This window comes from Alligator sinensis, unplaced genomic scaffold, assembly GCF_000455745.1.
Source record: "Alligator sinensis unplaced genomic scaffold, ASM45574v1 scaffold244_2, whole genome shotgun sequence".
NCBI classification, from domain to species: domain Eukaryota; kingdom Metazoa; phylum Chordata; order Crocodylia; family Alligatoridae; genus Alligator; species Alligator sinensis.
The window spans coordinates 1,676,260-1,684,409 of record NW_005842189.1 but is presented as its reverse complement, the minus strand read 5'-3'; the positions used below and the strand labels follow the sequence as shown (position 1 = coordinate 1,684,409).

General features: G+C 41.6%; 1 protein-coding gene across 1 annotated transcript in view; it reads left to right on the top strand.

Moving 5' to 3' along the window:
* The window catches only part of TDRP (testis development related protein), a 53,650-nt gene that overhangs the window by 29,473 nt on the left and 16,027 nt on the right, over positions 1-8,150 (top strand). The window lies entirely within an intron of this gene.

Genomic DNA, 8,150 nt, shown 5'->3' with positions numbered 1-8,150 from the left:
AAAGCAGTGGCAGGGGGACAGACAGCTAGTGGAGGGGAGAAGCAGGGAGGTAGATAGGGAGGATCAAGCAACTTGACTCCTGTCCTGCCGCTTGTGCCTGTTTCTTCCCTCAACCCCTACTTACCCTTGCACTGATGGAGCCTGTGGTGCTGGAGCAAAGGTAAGCGGGGGAGGGGGGCAGAGAAGGCTGTTAGCAGCTGCTCTGTGCCTTCCCACCTTGTACTTGATTCCAAAGTGAGGGATTTTCCCATGTTAAATGGGGTAGGGGAAAGCTAGTCTTGAAATCAAGTAAATATGGCACTTTTCATTAATTTTGTATCAAGGTAGCCTCCATTTGTCCCACCTGTTCCTCTTTGTCCCATCTTGATACATGGTGTTTTTTTACTATAACAAACACTTCAGGATATACTGTAATTGTAATTTTGATTCATTTAAATATGGCAATAGAAACGTAGACTCTCTGTATCAAAAGGTAAGTTTTAATGATTTTCAGGCCGCACACTAGACAATAAATGCAAATAACTCTTTAAAAATTGGTTTATTTTATTTTGGGACTTGATATACTGTTAATTAGTTACCTTTAGTTTAGTTTTCAAGAAAGATTTTTCCAGTTAAACCAGTGTACTGCAATTACCATAAAAACATTTTTTTTTTTAACCCAACCCCCCACCTCACAGATATATGAGAATGTCTTGGCAACTTTGATTCCCTCTTAATTGCCTTATTCTTCAACTGTTAGCATCTGAAACATTTAATTTCTTTATCTGGGTAATCTAAACTTTTAAAAACCCTATGATGCAGTGACATTCTGAACTTTTTCGATGCTTGCTAAGAAGTTAATGAATTACACACATTGAGAGGACTGTTCATGTATTTTATGAGTCCTCATACTGAGGTAGCATAATTAAGGATAATGAAGCACAGCTGGATTTTTGTGACCCTTGCAAGGTATGACTTCATTACAGAGAGAGCTTGACGATACCACACAGGGGAAACAAAACTACTACCCAGCATTGGAGATGTAAATCAAAGCTAGCTGTCTAAAAGGTGTAGTTTAGCTTGTAGTTGTAGACCCTGAGCTTAGCTTTCACTCAGGTGGGAAGTTCCCTTTGCAGAGAAGACTTAGGTGAAACCACTGCAGTGCTGAGTTTTCCAGTGTCCTACTCTCAGTTCTTCCTGATGGAAAAACACAATTGATTGTAGCATTTCATAATCTTTAGACACATGAGTGAGTGCAGAAACTGACCACATTATAACAAAGGTTAATGTTTTTATGTGGAGATACTTTGATCTGGGGTAAGCTAACCTCGGGCTCAGACTTGGGACTCAGTTGTCTGAGTTAACTGTGCAGCAAAGATAAATCCACTGTCTCTAATTGGTCAGTCTTAGAAGAGTGAGAGAATGCAGCAGGTTTGTGAGATGCCTGTTTCATGTTGAGTTTGGAATGGTGGGAATTTCAGATGAAGCCAGATGGTAGGTCAGAAAGAGCAGAAGAGCTAAAGTTTGGCCAGTTGATTGAGTCCTGAAATGTGTTTTGTCTTTTTGGGGTTCTTCAAATAAAAAGTATTTTTAATTTGTACTTGCATTTAAATTCTTGTTTAATATCTGCAATAAATAGAGACCTACATAATTCATGGGGATTGCACCCTGATTTCATAGGCAGAATGTGGGCCTGGGCAGCTGTTTTGCAGGCAGAGTGCAGCAGGCCCTCCCCACGCCTCTGGCTGAGGGGACTGGATGGCCCTGCCACTTGTTGCTGATGGGTTGTCTGTCATGTGGCTCAGCCCCTTGCTGCTGATTGGTGAAGAGGGACAAGGCTACATGACAGACATCCCTAGCAGCCAATCAGTGGTGAGAGACAGGAGCAGCAGCCATCTTGCTGGGAGCCCTTCCTGGGACTGCCCTCCCCATTCGCCCCTTTCCCATCCTGGAGAGCTGCTGCAGCTCTCAGTAATTTTTTTTTCCCCTGTGGATTTCATAGATTCATAGGTTGTAAGGCTGGAAAAGACCTTGGAAGATCATCAGGTCCAGCCCCCTGCACCAAGCAGGAAAGACAACTGGGGTCAGGAGACCCCAGCAAGGTGGCCGTCCAGTCTCCTCTTGAAGATTTCCAGGGTAGGCAATTGCCCCACCTCTGGTGGGAGCCTATTCCACAGGGTGGACACCCTAGTTGTGAAGCAGTTTTTCCTAATATTGAGCCTGAAATGGTCTTACAGGAGTTAGTGACCATTACTCCTAGTTTTCCTCAAGGGTGCCCTGGTGAACAGTTGTTCACCTAGCCTTTGCATTTTTGTAGGTATTGCCTGGATTTCGCGGAATCCGCAAAATCGCAAATTTGTAGGTCCCTAGTAATAAAGCTAGCTGTATTTATTATGAACAATGGAGAAAGCAATGTTTTATAGTCAAGGTATGTTACTATTATTAGATCCTGTTCCAGTTGCTTAAAACTTTACCAAATTTTAATTTGAATCTTTTTGCTTCAGATTTTTTTTTGTCTCAGGCTGACTGAGTCAGGAAGATTTTAGAACAAACAGTTTTGACTTCAGGAAAGAAATGAATGGGCTGTTCTAAAAAAAACACACAAAAACTCATGTTTTCATGGGATACTCTAGAGCAGTGTTTCTCAATCCATGTGTCGCAACTCAAAAATATGAAAGGGCTGCAAACAAACTTTAAAAATGGATTCTCCTTTACAGGAGAAAAATCTGGGAAACTGTGGCTTTTCCCTTGCAGGCTGTCAGAGGTCCAGCCTGCAAGGGACTGCTTGGGGACACTCCCTTTCCTTCCCCGCCCCCCGCCCGCCCCACACACTGCGGGGGATGGGGGTGGGGGCATTGGGTTGGGACTGACCATTAATGTTTACAAATGGGTCCTGGTACAAAAAAGTTGAGAACCACTGCTCTGGAGCATCCATCTTTTGTAGTACAGCCTTCACATTTGGCTGAGTAGTCAGTTTGATGTCAGGGATGTGATTTTTTCATTGCATCTGAAAATCCATCTAAATCTGCCTAAGTAATAAGCCTCTGAAAAATCTCAGCTCATGCTTGCTGCTAGAGATTTGTTAGAATTTAGCAGCTAAATAAGACTGCTTGCAATGAACATGTTTCATCCTGTGAATAGTGCTGTACAGAGCAAAAGTCCCCAGGTAATTGTTTAGCTTGTGCTCTTGATGCCATCCAGCTGGTGTCCAGGCAGTCAGGAAGAAGTGGCTGGAGTGCATTGAGAAGTATAAATGGAGACTAACTGCCCAAGGAGATTACTTTTCGGGTCAAGTCAATGATCCCACATATTTTACTCTTCTGCCTTGAAGCCTTGCTTGCCCCTACCTGCCATATATTTCTAGGACTTTGTCCCAAGTCTGACATCACTCAGCATAGAATTCTTTGAGGTCTTCATATATTGATAACTTCCATTGTGCCATCAGTTAAATAGTTGCATTTAAAAATTATACTTTCTATGAAGGTTCATTTTGTACTCAGAATCAGAATTCTGTGTAGCATCTCTTTCAATTATTATTATTTTTTTTTTTTTTAGTTGATTTGCCTTTTCAGTACTTAACTTGCAGAATTCTTGGTCGGGTTTTTTTAAACGCGATTCTTTTTTTTTATTGCTGTTAATTTTTTTTTTTTTAAATGGAAAGTCTGGCCCTCTGGCCGAACTTAATAATGAAATGTATATCTACATGAGAAAATTGACTTAAAAGGAACTTCTCACATGCTTTTTTCCTTCTGTGTAGAATGTTGTGTTTCATCTTATTAACTAAGGTGCCTGATAACTATAGAAATCTAGCATGTAATGCATAGATACAATGCATTGGTAAAGCATGCTGGTAAGAAATACTACATATTTGTATGCTTGTAGGAATTTATTTATTTGTGGTAGCATGCACTCAGATGTCTAAGGACATAAGGTAGACATTTCCTACTCTTAGAATTTTACAGTCTAAGGACAAAGTTATAAACAGGAATAAATAGACACAGGTGTGAAGAAGGAGGTAATAATAGGCAATTGCAGTTTAGGTAAAAGTCAGTCTGGATCATTATAGGTAACATGGCAGAAGATCTTTTAAGAAAGACTTAAGAGTAGAATAGGGATTATGTAGCTGAAATTAAGGAAATTGTACTTTGCATATAGGGCTATAGGGGAACAAAATAAAGGGTGAAGGAGAACCTACTCGATGGGTGGATGAAGTTGGAAGCATTGGCAGAGTTGAAAGAGTTACAGAAGCAACAGACAGCTTAGCTACAGATATGTAAATGTCATCCTTTGCATGTTCTTCCTGAAGTGACTGCTTGTGTTCCCATTGTTAACCCTTGCCAATAAAACAGCCTAAAAAAAAAGACTACTTCTGAAGTTGAGGATTTGGCCAGCTGAAATGGAGGAATCTGTTCTGGGGGGCTTGCCCATTGTGAGAATCAGGAGAGAATGATTTCCCAGCCACCTGCCAGATATTTAATCATCAGTCTTATTGATTCTGACCAGTAGAAGGATTTGTCTGGGAGTAGGTGTATTCATTAATTGTCTGAAGTGGCAGATAAGGTGAGGAAAATAAGGTTTTATGGTTGGCAGTTTTGAAGGGGATGTTCCTTGTTCCCAGTGGTTTACCCAATACAGGTTTGATTTTTCACTGCAATATTGAACTTGACAGGGATTTTCTCTGATAGGTTTTTGGCTTGTTTCTTAGAAGCACTTTAAGAACAGTGGACTGTAATCTACATGGCAGATCCTTATTCCCATGGTCCGTCTTTTAAAGTTACCCTTTAAATGAAATCCTGAAATCTCATGTTGCTGTACTAGTCTTTAATAAATTCTTTTTTTATTTGATATCTTCAGTTGGACTGTCCTGCTCTTAAATGGAATCCCTTTAATTTTAAAGGTCAGTTTTTTAATATATGACTTTAGCTCAGTGGTTCTCAATGTGTTTAGACTCAAGGCACCACTCAGAAAATGCTAGCTCTTAGTTTCCTCTTATTTTCTGACTACAGAAAAATACTAGTGCATTTTTCTGTTGCAAAGAAGTCAGAAAGACCACAGGTCAGAATGTTGTCAACATTTAGAATCCTGTTTCATATTTTTGGATTTATCTTGTGAATCATGTTTACGCACCTCACATTGTATGGCATCCCACAGCACCCTTGAAAGAATCTCAAGGTATCCCAGGTTGGGAATCACTGCTCTAGTCTAATCATACCAGTAAGTTTTAGACAGTGAATTGTTTCCTTTACGTTTGAGCTGTGAAACAGCCTTTGAACAGGCTTGGAATATTCAAATCACCTTATTATCCTTATCATTCAATTTTTTTCCCTCTAAATACTTAATGTAAAATTCCTATATAGAGAGAGTACTTTTGACTTTCATATCGAAAGTTAAGAATTGTAAACTTATACAGAGTACACTAAGTACAGAGTCAAACTAAGTACGGAGTCAAAAAGGCCGAAGCTGAATTGATTTAATCTTCGCAAGTTAGTCTGAGCTGTATAGATTGAACCAATAAGCTAGTGAACAGACATTCAAAAGCCGGGGGGCACTAGTGCATGCCTCCCTGCTCAGCTTGAGCAGACAGCTTGGGCCAAGGCTGGCCTGCCCACCCCATGACGAGGGATTGGTGCAAAACATCCTGGGATGCTGGTGGACTGTGAGTTAACTTGAATCTGAAGGGAACTTGGGACAGAAGTTCAATAAACCAATTTAACCTAAATTATTTACGTCTGATACTACATCCATCCAGGTTTATCTTAAACTGGTTTTGGCCATTTTGAAAGTGGTTTATGTGCACTGAACTTCTATTGTGTTGCAGATTTGAACGGGTTTATGATCACTTATACCGGTTTATGTGTTTTCTGTTCCTAGCCAAAGACTCAATGGTGGTAACCTCATGGTTAAGGCCAATTCAAATATTACTAGTTTAGCAGGAGCTTTACATCTTAATTTTGTCAAAAATATCATAAAATGACAAAATAGAAGCTAAATATATTTGAAAATCTGATTTATTATTTTCATTAAAGTTTGGGGTTAAACAGAATATTTCCAACATGACCTCTCTTTTGCAGTTTTTCATAGAATTTTCTCATTTTTTAATATCTGTTCTTGGACCTTTCCTTTATAGGTTGCTCATATTCTAGTTAATAAAATATCTTTCATTGTAGGTGGTGTTTATATGAATCATAATTTTTCATTTTTTAGCTGTAGCTGAACAGAAATGTACCAGGCTATATCTGCTGTGTGTAGCAGTGACAATGTAATATGACACCACTAGACAATAGGGCAGGATAGAGATTTCCTTTAACAAATACCCTGGTAATTTAGGGAAAATCTCTCTGAACTAGGAAATCAGCCTAGGGTTTGTATTCTCATGCTTTCACTATAGAAGAAAGCAATGTGGTATGACCTATATTACAAATAATTTAAGAGTACCTATGAGTTTTTTTTCAAAGTACATTGATTCTCAACCATGGTGCTTCAGCACTGTGGAGTACTTTGAGATCCATTCTGGGGTGCCACAGAGTGCCACGCAAGGTTAGCATTGTTATGTGTGGACACATGATTCACAAGAGTCAAAGATGTCAAATAGGAATCCATGGTGTTTAAAACACTCTGACCTGTTGTGGTCATTTTGAGTTCTCTGCAGTGGAAGAATTGCTGTTACTTTTCTGTAGGAAAAGAAAATCGAAACATAAGAACTGGCATTTTCCAAGGGGTGCCTCAAATCTATTGAAGAATGTCTTAAGTCTAAGACATCTGAGAACCACTGGCATAGCCAGTTAAAAACCTAGGACTCCAATATACTAGGGATACACTGATAAAGATTTTTTTGGCTAATACCGATGGCTGATATCCATCCGACAGCCAATATGCAGCCCAGTAGCTTAGAGAGCAGCACTGGGGTGGTAAGTCTGTGGTGGGGAAGGGGCATGGGATGGCAGATTGAGGCCTCATGGTGAGGGAGGAAGTGGGGCAGGGGCAGGCGCAGCCCAGCTGGGGAGAGCAGGGCGTGGGACGGAGCCATGGGAAGCTTGTCAAGGGGGCATGGGAAGGGCAGGGTGGCCGCTGTGTGGGGGCAGGCATGGGGGGCATGTGCCCCCTGGATTTGTGCATGGGGTGAAGGTGTGCTGCCTGCTGTGGGCTCAGGGCCAAGGGCTGCACCGGCCGGCAGTGCTGGGAGGGGGGGGATTCTGGGGGGCTATGGAGAATTTTGGGGTGACCATAGCCCACCTGGAGCCCCCCCACCCTGCACTGCCACCTGCCCTGAGTGCAGCCCTGGCCCAGCCCCCCTGTTGGGAAGAGGCCAGCGCTGTCCCTGGCCCCGAGCTCTCAGCAGGCAGCCTGCCCTCTCCCCATGCACAAATGCAGAGGGTACATGATGTCCCACCTTCCCTGATGGGGGCACACGCCGGCCAGGAGCTTTCCCCCCATGCCCTCACAGGTCCCCTGGACAAGTTGCCCATGGCTCTGTCCTGCCCCAGCCCCATTCCTTCCTTCCCCATGGGGGCCTCAATCTGCCTCTTTCCCCAACAGACTTACTGGCGGGATGCTGCTCTCCTGGCTGCATGTGCGCTCTGGCTGGGTGCACGCACGCAGCATTTATCGGTGATATTGGCTACACCAGTCAAAAAAGCTGCAATTGCTGATCATGTCTATTTTTCCTTTTATCAGTGTCAGTCCAATATGGACTGATATATTGGTGCACCTCTACAATATACCTAGACTGCACACAGACTTGGTACAGGGTGCTTTGGTTAGTCTGTCTCTAAGCACTTAACCATACTCTTCAAGATCAAGTGACTGAGCACTCAATATCTGGTTGTCAGTATTCTACTGTTGTCTAATGTAATTGTGTAAACCACTAGGAAGGTTTGCATCTAGTGCTGTTCTAATACCTGAATTTATGAGAGGCAAGCAACTACTTCTAGAAGTCAAGTGGTATATCTGGTTTGGACTTTTCATGGTTTGTATACTTCATTTTATTTGTTTGAAGAGATATTCTGGTTGTGTGAGAGACCAGATTTTAACTTTTCTTTTTAGAAAAACTGGTTAATTTAATTCAAACAGTTGGTATATCCTGTAATACAATTATAAACTTCAGAATAATTATAATCTGTAAATTCTGGTACAGTGTGCAAAAAATCAGTTGTTTTGTCAGTTGTCATCTC